We start from the raw sequence: 17,973 nt of genomic DNA on the forward strand, positions 1-17,973 counted from the left end.
ACTTCTATACAGTATGCAATGCATAAATAGATGCCTCCAATGTAGTGTTGTATATGAAGCTTTTTCTCTACGTGAGACGAAACAGACACGGAACACAAAGCATGGATTTCATAAACGCGGATATTTCTTTCGCTGGACAGACGTTGACTACACATAATCGTTCGCTTGCACCTTTCCAATACACGTATAAAAACATAATAATTGGAAGCTACTCGTCCTACTGAAAGGAAAATAAAAATTGATTTGATTTAATTTAATTTCATTAATTATTTACTACTTGTAGCTCGACATCACAGCTTCATCGCCAGTCCATCACTTGTCGGCACGCTGTCGCGCCTATGTTGATGCTCAGCATCGAGATACGCTTCATTAGTGGAAATAAAACCGAATGTGACAACGTCTATTCTCAAAATACTCCTTCAGGCGTTTGGGTCGTCCACGCGGAGATTTGGGTTAATGCTGTTTTACATTCCATAGCGCTTCTTCGGAATCTATTCTTTGGCCCATATCTTGTCCCGTTTCTCACGTGAATGCACTCTGAATCATCCACAAGGAGCCCAAGCGCAATAAGTTTTTTCTTTCATTGGTCCATCCTACGCTAGACACAGACGATATGCAAGCGCGAATACAGGAGGGATCGGAAAACTGACAGCCGCCGGGAAAACGACTCGTGCTAGAGAACGAGCGGGCGTCTTCAGACGCGTAGTGACCTTGTTTATCTCGGATATCACTCCTTCCCGACTTGCTGCCGGCAGAAAACTGACTCACGAGTGTGAATACAGGGTTAAATGCTGCTCATATACTTCTGGCAGGCGTAACCGGGTTGTTCAAAGAGAAGGCTATAGTTGTCGCGTATTATTTGCGAAGTTTCGTCGTGTCTGATCAACCACACTTCGTGAAGGTGAATTTCACGTTTACCGGTTGCGAGGCCAAAATAGCAAGCAGCGAGTGTCCTGCGCTGCAGGAATGTGAGAGACATGCAAGCACACGGCATCTGTGCTGCAGTTCTCTTACAGCTAACATCTTCTAACTGTGTAGCGCGTGCACCAATGTAGTTTACAAGTTACACGGTAATGTTGCGACATCCGTGTGTCACTGGTGCGCATGTTTTTGGGAAACCTTAACGAAAGGTCGCATTCTTTCTGCATTTTTTCCCAAGTGATTTAACGAGTTGATTCAAATGCAGAGTTACAGAACTGACTTGGTATACGTTTTCACGCTATCTCTTGCGCTTTCTTACACATAATGGCTATTCAAGTTTGAAACAAACTTGTTCTGTTTTGTCTAAACAAGTTTTTGCTTCCCTTCATGTCGTCAGTTGCACAGAAGTGTGCTTCAGAAAAAAAAAAAAAAAGAAAGAAAGAAAGAACGTTCATCAGATATGTAGGCAGTACCGCTCCAAGAGCTGTGTCAGACACACACAAGCATTGCTGATGTAACAGGTTTGCTGATTTTGAGTCGCTCAATCCATTTCTTACGAGGATGCGTCGAAGTAGGTGGTATTCTATGCGGGGAACGAAGAAAACGCGAAAAGACAAACTGTTATCCCCTCAGCGCGCAGAGTCGCATTGTGACACAGAACAAAACTAGTTTGGTTTAGTTCTCTGGTCGTTGTCTGCAATGTTTACTTCATCCATGATTTCAACAGCAAAATAAGGGTGCAGCTACGCGATTCATGCGAAAAGCAGCAACTTGTCCGCAAGTGTATATGCGGGGTCGGCCGGTTGTACCTGGTTTGGCTAGTCCCGAGTTTCACCGCTGTGCGGCGTCCATTTGGCGAAAAACGCAAATATGAACGACATGTCTGAAAGAATCATGAGGTGTACACATGGCGACAACGAAGCCAGTTAAGTTTTTGGACTTCCGAGGGTTTCAAAGCGAGAAAACGGGATTAAAAAATAAAAACTGCTTTCTTTTGACAGCGTACGTTGCTCTTGTACATAGAATTACACTTGTCGGAACATCATCTTGTGTAGCGATAGTCAAAATATAAATGCATGTATATTTTGTTCTACGGCTCGCGTTGTATAGAAATGAAGTCTGGCAGCACTGTCGCCCAATGCGAATTCCCGGGCTGGCAGAAAGTTGTGTTCGCTCGTTTTCTCGTTGTACGTCGTCCATCTTTCATGCGGTGTGTTTATCGTGGCTGGTCGTCAAGGTCGACATCAACGGCGTTCCGTTTACGTGGTTGGTCCATGTCTAGTTTAGGTTCTCCCCTCGAATTGAAACTTGAAATATATACACACCTGAATGGAATTACACAAGGTGCAAAATAATCCCTTTTAAAAATGTGACGCTTGGTTCCATAAATTCTTCCAGAGATCAGTTTCTGTCGAAAAGTTTCGGCATCGGAGACAATGTTATCTCTTTGCGTCCATTGTTTTTCTATCGTAGCCTACGCACACCTCGTCCTCTTCCTGGTATGCTCTTCGCCTGTTCCCTCTCGCCGGTTGCTAAGAATGCACAAAGAAGACATAGATCTCAAGGGTATCAATTACGGGTCTCTTACCCGTCAGCAACACCAAGAGCCAACGGTCAGAAAAGGTACAATGGAACAATTACTCCAGCAATTTCAAGCTTGACCAGGGACAAAGACGAAAAAGACTGGGGAAAAAACCCTTCTCGCCATCCGATGGGGAATCAACTCGGCATACAATGGAGCTACACGGACAACACCTTTCAGCCTGGTATTTGACTAAACGTGGAGAGGCCTGAACGGTGACGCTGTGCATGGTTTTCTGAGGACAACCAGCAACGATGTTCTAAGGCTCCGACGAGAGGAAGCCTCGGATAACATATGAGACAACCAACAACGCCAGCAACTGGCCCACAACAAAACACGAAGTCGAGGATGAAAGAAAGATGAAAGTCACTGAAAAGGTTAGCCAGCTGTAGGGATCGAACCCACATCTTCTGGCTTTGTTTGTATCTGTCCCTTCTATGTTGTTCCAGCCTCAGAACATCAGTTTATCTCTTGTTCAACGAAGTCGAGCTCCAAAGTTTGCTTTTGGCGACATGGTGCTTGTAGAAACAAAACCTGCTGCTTTGGGAGGGTCGCGAGACCTCCCGGACAAATACAGAGGTCCCACGTGATCCCAGAAAAGATGCCTCATGATAGGTACCGGATCAAAAGAATCAACGGGACTAGCGATATCATGGAGTAGCGCCCGTAGACAAAATGAAGAAATCCGGGATGCCCATAGATAACTCGTCGGATTCGGAAGACCAATCGGAGGAAGAATACTTGGAAGTTCGACATTCTGCTCGTGTAGCCGGACAACAAGTAAGCAGTTAAAACGGTTAAGACTGTCGATCAGGACGATCAAGATTTAGGATGGCCGACTGTTGTAACCCACCGACACGGGGGTCCCGGTAAGGGATAGCAGACAAAACAGAAGGAGCAGAATGGGCCAAGTCCATCCAGGGTTCGACAGAAGAAAAAACACGTACAGCTGCGTACTTGGACATTCCTTCTGACGCCGCCGTAGCGGATGGACATGTGTCAGCCGATCTGTATTCTTTTAACCTATGTAATCAAAGTTACAGTGAATAAAGCCAACTACACACGTTATAACTACGCTGGACAGTGGAAACGGGAAACAAAGCTTTAGAGAGTTACACGTACAGTCGTGCCTCCTTAATATGGGGTCTTTTCACCTCGACCAAAATCGTCCAGAAAGCGAATCGTCCATATAATCGAATACCAGTGAAATAACAAAACATAGTGGTTGTTTTATTGAAAACAAAAAAAGCTCCCGCATTAGTAGCCGCTTGGGGTACACTTGGTTGCACACGAATATAAGCTTAGCAGAACGTTGGCAACCCGTAGATCCTGCTGCTCATCACCTTTGCCCGGAAAGAATTGTACAGCCATTTGTAGTCCCACCTGAGCCATCGATGTGACCGTTGGCTTGAGGTCGAACGACTGCACTATGTTTAACCACAGGCACAACTCCTTGCAGGAGGGTCAACCACCGATGGACGTGTTCGCACAGTCATGACGTCATACACGATTTTCCAGGCGCTTAGTTGGCACAAATAACCGCCTTTTCTCTTACAGTTCTTGCGGGCGGCTGTGAAGGAGAGGGCATAACTCTGTTTCTTCAAGAGAATGTCCTGATTTGAAAAAGTTCTCCCGTACAACGTGGGGTCCTTACAAATATCGCCCATAATGCGAGTTATCCTACTCCCCTTGTGAAAACTGCCATGTTTGCTATGAGATCGCGCCGCTCCTATTTGTCTGACGTTGGAAGAATTGGTATCCGAGGAAAGCATTTTTCTATACAAATGTGCTACAGCTCCCTTTTGTTTATACATCGCGCGGCTGTTCTACTATAAAGCGAAGAACATGGCCGTATTCTCATTTTTTGCTCCTCTTTGTCAAGGTTTTACGCGAAGAAAATACAAAATAGCGTTGTGCAGTTTCCTGCAGCGTGGTGTCCTGGGATACACAAAGTGCGCCACAACTCCGCATTATTGATATTTGGCGTAGGTAATTTATAGATGCTCATTAGAAAACCTGAAAAATGGGATTTTTCAACTTGTCATATGGGATTGTTCTATTGCATGTCTAGAGACAATTATGCACAGAACAAATCCTGAAATTTTCACCATAATTGGAGTGTATCAAGGGAAGCCCGAATGCCTAGAAGCTACCCGCTCACCGCCCAGCGAAACCAAAACCGATGGGCTGTTGCAAGTGAGATTTACCGCGTACGTTGGTAACCATGGTTTGTACGTTCCAGCCTTCCCCAAGTGGTGTCGCAGGCAAATACCGAAATAAAAGAAGGCGTTTTCTGCTACAGCTGTTATGTGCACTTTTCGTTGTCTTCTTCTTCTTTTTTTTTCAGTTATAAGTTCAACAAATCCTATACGTGAAATGTAATGGGTTATCTGTTGTCTTACCTGCTTTGACCTTTCCGCATCCCTCTTTCCTTCAGATTCATCGTTCCTTTACGTTATGAGGCCAATGTGTTTGTGTTCTTACCTATTCGTGGCCCTTCTCGGATGTCATTTGTTGGACATCCTTTCCAGATCCCGTATTACGAGGGGTGTTCAAGTCAAACCGGGACTTTTCATTTTTCGCAAAAGTAAAATTAACTTACAGGCGAGAAATTAGTTTTATTTTCCAACGTAATCTCCAGCTGCACTAATGCACTTGTCCCAGCGTTTCACGAGCACGAGGGCTTGGATGCCAACAGCGTAGAAATCCTTACCGGCGCACAGCAGTCATGATCGGACCGCATTCTTGACGTCGTCGTCGCAGGCCCCCAAGGAACGACTTCAGTGGCCCGAAGAGATGGAAATCGCTGGGGGCGAGGTCTGGACTGTAAGGGGGATGTGGCAGCAACTCCCAGCCAAGTTCCTGTAAGGTGCGTGTCGTGAGATGCGCGGTATGCGGGCGTGCATTGTCCTGTAGGAGGAGGATTGCTTTGGTGATGAGGCCAGGCCGCTTTTGCTTCAGCGCCTTATGCATATCCCTGAAAACCCTGCAGTAATATGCACTATTGATGGTGGTACCACTCGGCAGAAAATCAACATTAACAACGCCAGCCTTGTCCCAGAAAACAGTGGCCATGACCTCACCCGCAGACGGAGTGCTTCGGAACTTCTTGGGAGCTGGCGAGCCCGGATGCTTCAACTGTTTTGATGCGCCTATAGACTCAGGAGTGAAATGGTGCACCCACGTTTCATCGCACGTGATGATCCGATCAAGGAACGGTTGTCCTTCACTGTCGAAACGGTATACCTTAGCTCTTGGGAGACTTCCAGTCTTCTCTACCGGTCAAACACGGAGAGCTGCCTCGGGACCCAACGGGCACTAACTTTCCGAAACTGGAGGTGTTCATGAATGATAGTGTTCAACGTTCCCACAGAAAGTTCCGTCTTTCGAGCCAGTTCGAGACATATTATCCGTCGGTCCTTGAGGATCAGGCGCTCCACAAGTTGGATGTTCTCAGGAACTCTGACACTGGGCTCGGAGCCGCCCCGGCCGGGATCGTCCTGCACTGATGTGCGGTCGTCTCGGAACTGTTTGCACCACTCAAACGCTTTGCTGCGGCTAAGTGTATCGTGGCCATACTGAGCCTGAAGTCTTCTGTGAATTTCAGATTACTTTACGCCTTCATTCACAAGAAACTTCATGACAATTCGCTGTTCGATGTGCGCGCTCACCTCGTTGTCGGCCATCTTGTCCAGCACGTGTCTTCTGTTTTGCACAAACTTTGGACCACCATGTGGTGAACGCGGATGCCCGTCGCGTGTGAAAATGACAACAAAGAAGTAGCGCGAGCCATTTGTACACTCAGGAGACAGAAAGTCCCGGTTTCACTTGAACAGCCCTCGTACATATTTGCAGGGTGGGTCAGTAACAGCGTTCTAAATGTCTGTGACAAAAATATGCGGCCAACGTCCTTTTCCTGACATGAACTTTCTGCGAATTCTGCCGTTCATTTTCTTCTTTCTCTCCTTTTTTCTTTTAGTTATAGTGTATTGGTTTCATTGAATTGAACTAGGGAATTTGCCGCCAGTCAGTGTAACCGACCGTTTGCCAACTTCTTTTCTTCTCAACCGCATTTCTCTTCCTCCTGTATGTTTTTTTTTTAACGACAACAACCAACTGTATTTTCTTCTTTTTAAGACAAAAGGCGTATGGCCGATACAAAAGCACGTAAACTCGCGAACTGAAGGTTCGTAAGCTCAGTCCACATTGCAAACAATGCGCTTTGTGCCTTTCGCACTCCACGAAATCCGCTGTGCACTTTTGGTTTCGATAAAGAAAAGTTGACTGACGATCGCATACATTTTTTCCGGCTTATATTTTTGAGTGGTAATCAGGGCGTGTTGCTCACCCATCTCAAAATCATAATATAATTGTTCTTGTTCCTATCTTGTGTATCTATCTTGTTCGTAAAAGGTCCCTATTCGATGTCCGCACCCTCTAAGTTTATCCGCGCATAGTTTTTCGAAATTGAACACACCGGGTAATGTTCCTGGCTCTAGCCACTTAGATGGTTGTCATAATAAATTTCAGGGAGATAACATTTCATTATTAAAAATGAATGGCGAAGTTGGCAAATTTACGTGTACCTTAGAAGGCACTTGATTCATTTCTATTTTACTGGTCAGTGAAATCCGTTTCTGACAAAAAGCAAGTACGAGTGTCCTCTTTAGCATAACCCTGTTGTACCTATATTCCCTAATTGGATCTGATCAAACTATCTTTTGCGAGGCTACAAATAATATACGGGTATTTTGAAAGCATGCTCATGTCTAACGGAGTATTGAAAAAGGTTGAATATTATTATCACTTGGAGGATGACTGCCTCATGGATAGTATCCGAAAATTTTGGGCTCCGTGCTGCTAAAATATAGTGAAGCCAGTCCTATAAACGAAGAAACAACCCCAACAACTTTATTGCGAGATGGTGCGATATGTGAAAACGGATCTACCTTGTGAACAGTACGAGCGGGTACTTCATAAAGGCACGCCAGTAAAAAAAATCATACTAGCAAAAAATATGTCCTTTCATCACATATTGGTGTTAGTATACGGAGCCTTAGATATGTCCTTATACATTGCAGGAATATTGCAATAAAGCTCGTGTGCTAAGGAGACGTCCCGGTTTGTGCGTGCAGTTCTTTCGTACAGACTAGGTCTCGAACTATACGCTAAATTTTTGTTTAGTTTCATCTCATTTTCATACACATTAGCAAAGCATGCTAAGAACAGTGCAAATTGCACCAGTGGTTGAACCCCGCAAAACACAATCTGGGGTTTCCTTCAGATCCCTGGTTGACCTTGTGCATTGTAATTGGCGAATGATCCGAGACAGGCGGGGAAGAAAAACGCGACAAGATGCGTCTTTTTGCCCTTCCGCATTGTGAATGTAACGTAGAATTGTCATACTCAGGTTGGGGATCGTGGGGAATTCCTCTTTGTCTCGTTGCAGGGTGATTGCCCTGCGGATGGTCTAAGAAACCTTTGGGTTCCGTAACCCTAAAAAGAAAGCATGCATACCGATACAAAGAGAGAAAAGAGCTCAGATAAGGTAACATTCGTTGTGGAAGTCGTTTCCGTTGATATAGGGAAACTAATGCTTCTTGTGCATGATTGCTACGAGAAAAAAAAAAAAAAAGATTGGATCCGTCAGCGTTCTGATGCTGACGGATCCAATCTTTTTTTTTTTTTCTCGTAGCAATTTAGTTTCAAGCAGCAATAGCAATAGTTTCACGTAACATCATTCCTTTATTATATTATATATCAGTATAGTACACTACATGTATTCGTGTGCACAGAGCAACACATCTTGCCGAAATACGTATGCACACAATCTTGTACCTTCCAAACAACAAGTCACGCATTAGCAGTGACAGAAAAATTTGTGTGTGGGTGGATTGGTGCGGGTGCCAATGAAGGTGTATAACTGATTCGATTCAGCGCTTCCCACGGTGAACAATTGTCGAGTGAACATGCACGCGTCCTTCTTTCGTTCTTCTTATGAAGCCACGGAAACTGTGTGACCAGCGGCATTTATCGGCAGGAGAGTTTGGAACGAATTTTCATTCCCTGATTTGTTGAATGGTACTCCAAAGTTCGCCAAGTCCGTATAAAGTTTTGTGCCCTATTGTATTTACAATCTATTAGAAAATATATTCCTCGCTTCGACGGTATTACACTAAAGCTAATAATAATAACAATAAACAACAAGAAGAGAAACGAGAACGCCGGATTCGCGATGCTTCTGGTAATAAAGCGGCAAGGTTATACAATTAAACGGAATCAGGAAGCGGCCCGGTCACTGTTTTCGAAATTACGGACGTGGCGAAATGCATAATGCCGAACTATCAAAAGGTCGACGAAACGGATAGTCGTAAACTCAAAAAACCCGAAACCGGGAAGAGAATTCGGAGAATTTGTAAAAGAAAGGAAAAAAAGTGTGGAGAGTGAATACCACCGCCGTGGTGAATCTTGCAAAATCTGACTGCCCGCTCCCAACACACACCTTAGCGACACAGGGGCAACTGACATGGCATATCGTATCACCAAAAAGCAACAATGCAAGTTACCTTCCTTAAGTTGTACAAGTTGGTCCGCAACTTTCCTATCAACACAGTTGGAGGGGGGTGGCAATCTGAGAACATAAAGTGGCACATTTTGGTGGCAGATAGTATCCCTTCCTCCCTCAATCTCTCTGTTTCATTGTTTTTTTTTTTTCATTGTCGTTTTCGACAAAAACAACTACGTTGCTGCCCAAAGTGTCTAATGCCGCCCACAAAACTTTCGCGATGATGTGGAAAATAGATGACATAAGACGGATGGGAAACCTCTGCTTCGCAGGTCGCCCAGTCGCCAGGCCAGAAATAATGAATATGCAGCCTACTATTCAATTGGTATTATTATTATTATAATTGGGGGTTTATGTCACGAGGCAACTGACGCTTGACGATAGGGGACATCGTATTGTCAACTGTAGGATGAGGTGGGATGGGAGGGGATTCGGGCTTGAACCCTCCCATCTCCCCCCGGAGCTCCAAGGTCATTCGTGGAAATTGTGGTTCTTTAGACATAGCTGGTCATGATTATTCTCGGTGTCATAATAGGAAACCCTGAACTCCCTCACAATTCGCAGCGCCCCTTTCCAGGAAAAGAAGGGGCGCCCCTTCTGCCCCCCTTGGAAAAGATCCTGAGAACGCCCATGCTGTGGACTAAGTGGAACATCACAAGCGCCGGAGGCATTTGAATGTGCGCGTGAATGCACGTCCATTACGCAGAGAGGTGCGCTACACTGTAAACGAATACAGATTTACGACTTACTAAATGGCTATCTATACCGATCACGCCCACTTGTATGTAAATGATTTGAGGAAATTGTACGCACGTTCAAAGTCAAGTTGTAGCTGGCGATGTCTTTTACTTGCGAGATGCATTTCCCCTTGATTAGCGTGACGTCCCCGTTAATTTTTTCTTCTAATCAGTAGACGTGCTTAATTAGCGCCTGTCCGTTCCGAAAGTACGAGGCCTTAAAGAATTTACTCAGGGATTTTATGTGCAGAAACTCGCAGTACAGATGCAACATGGTTCTGCAACTGATCGGTTTGCCGCGGGTTCGCGACCGAGTTGAGCACTTTCGGCCATATGTGGCGCTGAAGGACATGGTTCGGAGCGCCCCAAACGTTGTGCAACAGGCCTAGCCCGCAAGGGAGAAATAGTGGCCATGGAGGTAAGTAACTAAGGAGAGGGCTATAAACACAGGGCTGCATGGCACCTAATGTATTGCTCCATAGACGAAAGCGTGCTGGGCGAACGCAATGCATCCTGTCCTGGTCACAGGTAACAGCAAACGTCAAAGCACACGTGACCTTAAAGATGGCGGCGCCCATGATCGGCGGCCAAACCGTTTGTAAACAAGGCCGTTGTTGTTTCTGCGCGAGGCTTTGGATGTCTTTCGATCACGGTAATTATTTTTATCTGATAATCTCGCAGTAAAACACACAGTTTTGCACATAAGGTCTTGTACTGTCGACGACTTCCAAACACGTGATGACGACCGCTCGTTGAGACTCACACTGAGCCTATGCGATGTACTTAAACGTAGACGAAATGGGCTACCATGGTGCGGAAGAAGAACCGCATTGTTTACGCTGGAACATACGTTCATCTCTTGTCGTTATGACGACGGAAATATGTCGGTAAGCGGCAAAGCGACATGTAAACAAAGTCACATGACCTCAAAATGACAACAAAAAGATAGAGAGGTAGCAAGCAAGCTGGTGGTATAGGTCCATAACTTAAGAACCCGAGACTAGGGGACCGAAAACGACAACACAGACAAAGTCTCAGCCATTGAGCCAGACAACCATATATGTCTTTAGGACATCCCCTGGACATCCATCTCTGGACACATGGATGTCCTGAGGACATCCACAAAACTCCTCAGGACGTCCTGTAGACGTCTGCTGGACGGTCAAAGGTGCATCCATGGACGTCCCCTGTTTGTCCACAAGACGTCATATATGACATTTGTAGGACTGAACCAGGATGTTGCTACCTACGCTATGTGGGACCTATATTTCGTGTATTTCATTAATGTTCCTGCACCTATGCGTGCAGAGGCAGCATCCCAAACTGCTATAATCTACTGGAACGTACAAGGAAATAATGGCACGCGTTAATCTGTTCCCTGACAGTTTGTTGTGCTTGCATGTGTAACAATACAAATGGAAAGAGAGTTTAAATATATATTGAAAAACAATTTATTGAGGAGTTTGCAAGGTACGCAGCAAATCACAGTGGAGCAACATTTATGAAACGTTTGTCGTCATATACAGGGTGTTTCAGTTAAATCCCTGGGCTAAATAATTCGCGAACCGGTGCACCAATCGAATAACTTTCTTTTTTACAAGTATATGTCCAATACCGCCTACAAGATGCGCACCGCGTGAATGAGCGGGAGGCGCTCATTATTTAAATAAAAATGCAAATGAGTTTCGTAAAAAAGCGTAACTTCTAAAGCAGGGCGCTGTCGGTATTAAAATGGGTACTACCCCTTTTGGGACCTTCAGTGGACACCTTTCAGAGAAAAATCTGCCACCGAAGCGGGTCATTTGTTGCAGTAATTAATTGGTTTCTGTTTACGTATTTTTGTCGCGGCTGGTCGCGGCGAAGCGCAAAAAGACGCTCTTTCACTCCCTTATCCATCAATGAATTACGTCCTTACACCAATGAATTACACCAATGAATTACGTCCTTTTGCGCTTCGCCGCGACCAGCCGCGACAAAAATACTTAAACCGAAACCAATTAATTACTGCAACAAATGACCCGCTTCGGTGGCAGATTTTTCTCTGAAAGGTGTCCACTGAAGGTCCCAAAAGGGGTAGTACCCATTTTAATACCGACGGCGCCCTGCTTTAGAAGTTACGCTTTTTTACGAAACTCATTTGCATTTTTATTTAAATAATGAGCGCCTCCCGCTCATTCACGCGGTGCGCATCTTGTAGGCAGTATTGGACAGATACTTGTAAAAAAGAAAGTTATTCGATTGGTGCACCGGTTCGCGAATTATTTAGCCCGGGGATTTAACTGAAACGCCCTGTATATAGGATGTTGCACGAGCGAGTCACCCTTCATTATTTTTAAAAAATTACGTGAGATAAAAATTGGAAACCTATTGCACAACACTTATGAAGCTTTTTGCCACCCAAACAGGAGGTTTGCATCAGTGTACCTCAATAATTAGAGTAATTATCTTGAACTCAATATTTTGTCACAGAAAGGTTTTTCAGGCGGTTGTTGGGTGTTTTTGGGTGCAAAATTTTTGTACAAACGTTTGCGAAACATCCTGTATTTGTGACTGAAATGGTGTGTTGTGGCTATGGGTCTTCTAACTAATGCAAAAAGGTTACCTTTTCTTGGCAAATTTTTTTAGTTCCATTGCGCTAATCACATTAATTAACGAGGGACACCCATAGAAAACCACTGTTTGGGAGCAAAAACCTTCACAAGTGTAATGCAGAATGTTTTCAATTTTTATCTCTCGTTGTTTTCTTGCAACAATTGATGGTCACTCTCTCGTGCAACATCCCGTACCCACACACATACCGTACACATGTGTGTACACATACCGTACACATACCGTACTTGAACTATTCATATCGACACATAATTTATCACAGCCACTCTTGGTGCTTTTAGCAAAACAATAATTGCAGCTACTTTCTTATGACTGAGGAGGGAGTTGTATGCCTAGACTCAAAGAAATAGGGTACAGGTATATCACAGTTACACACTGCCAACACTTCATGTGAAAGAATATCCCCGGCACACCTTGCATAGCTGTCTTGGCCGTTGCATATCGAATGCTAGAAAGAAATTATGTACGTGCTAACCAACAGCATTACATTTTTCCGAAAATGGTACAGGTCCTGACAGAAGTGTACGAAATAAGCGAGCTGCGCATTTTTTTCTCCGCCAAGACACCTGAGAGGCAGACGGAAGCAGGTGAGTTTGAGCGCGGTCATTGTTTGAGAGGCGTAGATGAGCGGGCTGCAAGCTACATACTGCGGTAGTTTCGGTATTGCTTCTCACTATAGTGCCTGCGAAGTGAGTTCGAAACCACTGCAGTGTTCTGCAACACCACGTCACTGAAAGTTTGTGAAGGCTGGGAGCTCCCAGGTATTACTGGGGACATAAAAATAAGTCATAGTGAAAACACCATAGTGTGTTTCCCAAATTAAAAAGCGAAGAAGCATTACATATGTTCTAAACACATTAATTGTTAGGGAACATAGCTGTGATCATATTAAATATCTGACGTGACCAGATGACAGCTTACATACACAGTATTTCAGTCACATGTTGATGGAGAGCACTGCAGTGAAATCCAACGGGCGTCGTGGGCACGTTCAAGAGAAGCAATACCGAAATTACTGTAGCGAGTTCCTCGCAGCACACTCATCCACGCCTCTCTCAGCAAAGAACTCTACCGCTCCCGAAGACAGCTTGGGTGCCGCACGAGAGAAAAAGTATGCAGCTCACGTGTTCCGTTAACTTTTGTCTTGAACTGTAGAACACAGCAAATAGTAGGCATAAGTTAAGCTAAAAGAGCTACACCCTGTAAATGTGACAGAAGTTCGCAAGTTCAGAAGATGTCACATACGTAACAATACACCAAATCAAAAATTTAACAAAAAACACAGTAGAAAGGAGCACAGGGCTGACACTCTTATTCATTTTGTGTTTGGTACCTCTTGGTAGTCTTATTTCCTAGTTTTTTTTTTCTTAAAAACGGTCTTTACCTGATAGCCCGCTCCTAGACAACCACAATCCCGAATGACAAAGTTCCCGCCCCTGATTTGTTGAAAATTGGAGGCGCTGCCTTTTTTGTACCCATTATGAAATTCATAAGTGGTACAAAAAACGCAGTGCTTATTCTGTGGACCAGACCACAGGATAGGAGGGGACTTTATTCTGTGGACCAGACCACGGGATAGGCGTCCGGTTTATTCTGTGGACCAGTCCGACCGAATCACAAGATTAGTAGTTGCAAAATTAGCCATGGTCATGGAACAGTGGTGTGGTGTAGTGTAGTGTAGTGGTTAGCATCCCTGGCTGGTAATCAAAAAGTGTGGGTTCGATTCCAGGTGGAGTCGTTTTTGTTTTGTTTTTCGCTCCGCGTCCCCTTTTATCTCAGGCGCTAGATTTCAGTGATTTTTTTTTTTTCGCTACGCGTTACAGTGAATGTGGTCGATATCGTGTGGGAATGTTTGGGCGACGACGGCTAGAACACAGAAAAAGAAAGTGCTGAATTTTTGCTACAAATTAGGTTAGGTTAGGGCCACAACGCATTTGTTACGTTCTAGAATTAGGTTAGGTTAGGTATGGTTAGGTTAGATTAAGTATGGCATGGCATTTTTTCACACTTGCGGCGGGCGCCGCATAGACTGGTCCACAAAATAAAACAAACGCCTATCCTGTGGTCTGGTCCACAGAATAAAGCCCGCTCCTATCCTGTGGTCTGGGCCACAGAATAAGCACTGTGTACAAAAAAGGCGTACGCCTCCGTTGTTCAACATCGCACGGGCGTGAACGATGTCATTCGAGATGCCGGCATTGGTAGGAGTATGCTTTACATCACTTACATCATTACTTACTTCATTACATCGCACATGAACGAACCATGTACAACCGTGCTCGGTTCTCTTCTGTGTTGGAAATCACGTTGAGTACTTTTTGTTTCAAACTGTTCAGCACTCTCTGACGTTGAACAATAAGTTTCCACAACCTCCCCTGCGACGGATGATTGGAGAACTACTGAGGACTCACAATTATCATCACTTCCACTCAGCATGTTTACTATAAAGACCTCATCTTGATTCCAGGATCAAGACGCACGACAGCGCACGCCACTCGTGTTTATCGCGTTGCGTACTCAGAGCGTTAGCCGAAATCGTAGAGATTTTTCTGCAGCCCGACGGTCCTTCATGCACACATATTTTTACCCTTAACTTTCGGCGTCACTGCACATATTATAGGCTCACCTTGAAACTTAAAACTGCACAACGGAATGTGAACGTTCGCAATGGCGAGCAGATGATGATGATGATGATGACGTGCGTTATTGTCGATGCTCATGGCACTTTCTGCTTTTGCGCGGCGGTGCAAGTTAATGCAGCAGACGACGCTCAGCAGTGAACGGCGGGGGACGTTTCTTTGATTTTGATCCCAGGGAATCTAGCTCGCATACGGTTGGTACTGTCGTAGTTCTATGCACGTTATTTTATGGAGCTATTGAGTAAATGAAACTGGTGTAATATTACTCGCAGGATGCCAATCAAAATATAGCTGCTAAGACGCACGTCGAGACTGGGAGGTACCCGGGTTCGAATCCCGGTGCCGGCTGTGCTGTCTGGGGTTTTTCCTGGGTTTTCCTCAGACGCTTTCAGACATATGTCGGCACAGTTCCCTTAGAAGTCGGCCCAGGACGCACATTCCCCCAGGGCGTCAGTCGTGACGTTGCCCACCTACGTGAGGCCGACAACGGCAAGCCCTTTCACCACACACCACCACCACCACCTAAGATCCCGCATCAAAATCTTGCGCAATGTTATTTTACGCATGTAGTTATTGGTTGCGACCAGAGTGCACCACACCTTCGTTGTTATGAAAGCTGTTTGCCTAATTGGCTGTATCACAACACGTCTGATATTATACACCCACAGGACGTCCAAGGGACGTCCAGCTCGGAACGTCAGCACTGGTTAAATCCAGGATATTTATGGATATTTTGGGACATCCAGGGGATATCAAGTGGACATCCATCATGGACCTGGACGTTATGACCAAACTGGGATGTCCTGGAGACGTTGATGGTTGTCTGGGCGTCTGTGTTGTCATTTTTGCTGAAAATGACGTTTTCTATGACGTGGACCAGGATAAGATGGCAGTTCTGCCAAGAACACCTGCTTGAGGGTAGTTACAACAATGGCGGGTTTGTGTCACCCCTGTGGCTGTATACACGGAGGGCCGTGGGACTCGTCTACCGGCAAGTGCACGCCCATCTAGTTGCCCGGTCACGTGATCCCCCATGTTTCGGTATTACGTCGGTCTGCCGGAGGCTTGGAAGTTTAGCAAACCTCATCTTCAGCAAACCTCTGACCCTCAAGGAGTTCATTTGCACAACGCTTTGAATGTTATCTGGTATTTCTACATTTCCCGCGTGATAAATCACAGCAAAAGTTGAGCAAAACATAACAGAAGCCATGCAATATCACGATGACGTACACTGCTCACGTACTCATTGCTTCCACACTGAGATTGTCTATTTTTTGTTTCAGGGGTATGACAACTAATAACTCCAAAGGTTATGAAAGAGGAAATCAGTTATTCGGTCGCTGCTGTAAGAAGATTGCATTGAATTAGGAGAGGCCCTTGGGGCATTAGTATACTCATTCTTCTTTCCGTCTTTTCGTATATTCGTCTCATTTTTTCCCTTGCACTGGGGGTTTTTATTCGTTTTCATCATGAACCAACCCGGACAATTTTTAACCATCTTCAGTTTACCATCTACGAATTGGCGCGCCGGTCTTGATGAAAAATGTCCATGTATAGTAACTGTTATAAATGAACTCCTCAATCACATGCCGCTCATCCCAGCGGAAACGTTGTCTGTCCTGTGGTGGTAGTGTCCTACGGTGGCCCCCTGAAATGACTGAACTCGGCAGCAGTACGTGGTATTCATTCATGAAATCTTTCCGCACTACGCCTGGTCATCAACCTGAAGACCGGTAGCCCGACGGGCGTGAGCTAAAAATGGAAACACTGACCTCGATGTAACCCGATCCTGCGTTTTATATCAAGTTCAGCAAAACCAGTTGGAACAAAGTTCTATCGGGCGTCGGTGGTTCAGTGGTAGAATACTCGCCTGCCACGCGGGTGGCCCGGGTTCGATTCCCGGCCGACGCATTTTTGGAGCTTTACGCTTCACATGGACCTCGTTTTTCGGTGACGCCTCCCTTCCAGATGCGGTACTCGTACTCGGCACGCCAGTCACCTGCATAGTATAGCGTCCTACACACGTTTATCTTTTGTAGTGCTAAAATCTGCGTTCTGAACCGCATCCATTTGTAGTTCGAGAGAACGAATATTTAGCTCTTTTCATCGCAAAAAACGTTGCAGGCCAACAAACATTTAGAATAGCAAAATAGCCTTATCTCCCGATTGGGAGGAAAGCTCACATATAAAAACGTTGTTGAAACCACTTCGCTAGTCCTCTATGTACAAGAAGAGGCCAGATTTTGTTAGCATGCCAGATAGCCACATCGCAACTCACGACGCAGTTATAAGCACGCAATTGCGCGGCAAAAGAAGCGGCAAATGAGGCGACAAAATATCAGAGAATGGCTATACTCTCCCTATAAATAGCTCTGGGCCGGAATCGCAACGTGAGACACTACGGCAATGTCGCGCACAAGGTCGTCAAACGTATCAGCATTATGCCTGCAAACACGACGTGTAGAAAGCACTAAGGGTCGACTCACACGATGCAACTTTAGTTTCGCGCAACCAAGTTGCGCCACCAAGTTGCACCGTGTGAACGGTGAGGCTCTGGTTGCGCAACCCGCGGTTGCGCAACCCGTTGCAGGAGTTGCACAGCCGATCGCCTTCACGAGCGATTTATCCTGCGACTCTAGCTGCAACCTATCAATCACACGGCTCCGCCTTGCAAGCGCGACCAATCGGGAATACTTCGATGTGTCAGTTATTGCAGCGGCGGTACGCGAGACGGTGCAATTATCACTGACCAGTGGAAGTTATGCAAAATTATCAAACTCGCAAGGGATTGAAGTCGTAACGAGCGGAAACCGCAGTGCGATTGGACGAAAATGATGACAATGATGTTTTTTCGCGCCACCTGGCGAGCCCGGTGACAACTACGGCATTCCAAGTTCCTCATCGTATGAAAGGGACCTT

The 17,973-nt window shown here is 45.4% G+C and overlaps 1 non-coding gene across 1 annotated transcript; it reads left to right on the forward strand.

Annotated features, from left to right (window-relative positions):
- The first annotated feature begins 16,894 nt into the window (after positions 1-16,894).
- Positions 16,895-16,965, forward strand: Trnag-gcc (transfer RNA glycine (anticodon GCC)). The gene has a single exon. It is a non-coding gene; the product is annotated as a tRNA-Gly (tRNA).
- The last annotated feature ends 1,008 nt before the right edge of the window (positions 16,966-17,973 follow it).

Source organism: Ornithodoros turicata, unplaced genomic scaffold, assembly GCF_037126465.1.
Source record: "Ornithodoros turicata isolate Travis unplaced genomic scaffold, ASM3712646v1 Chromosome12, whole genome shotgun sequence".
NCBI classification, from domain to species: Eukaryota; Metazoa; Arthropoda; class Arachnida; order Ixodida; family Argasidae; genus Ornithodoros; species Ornithodoros turicata.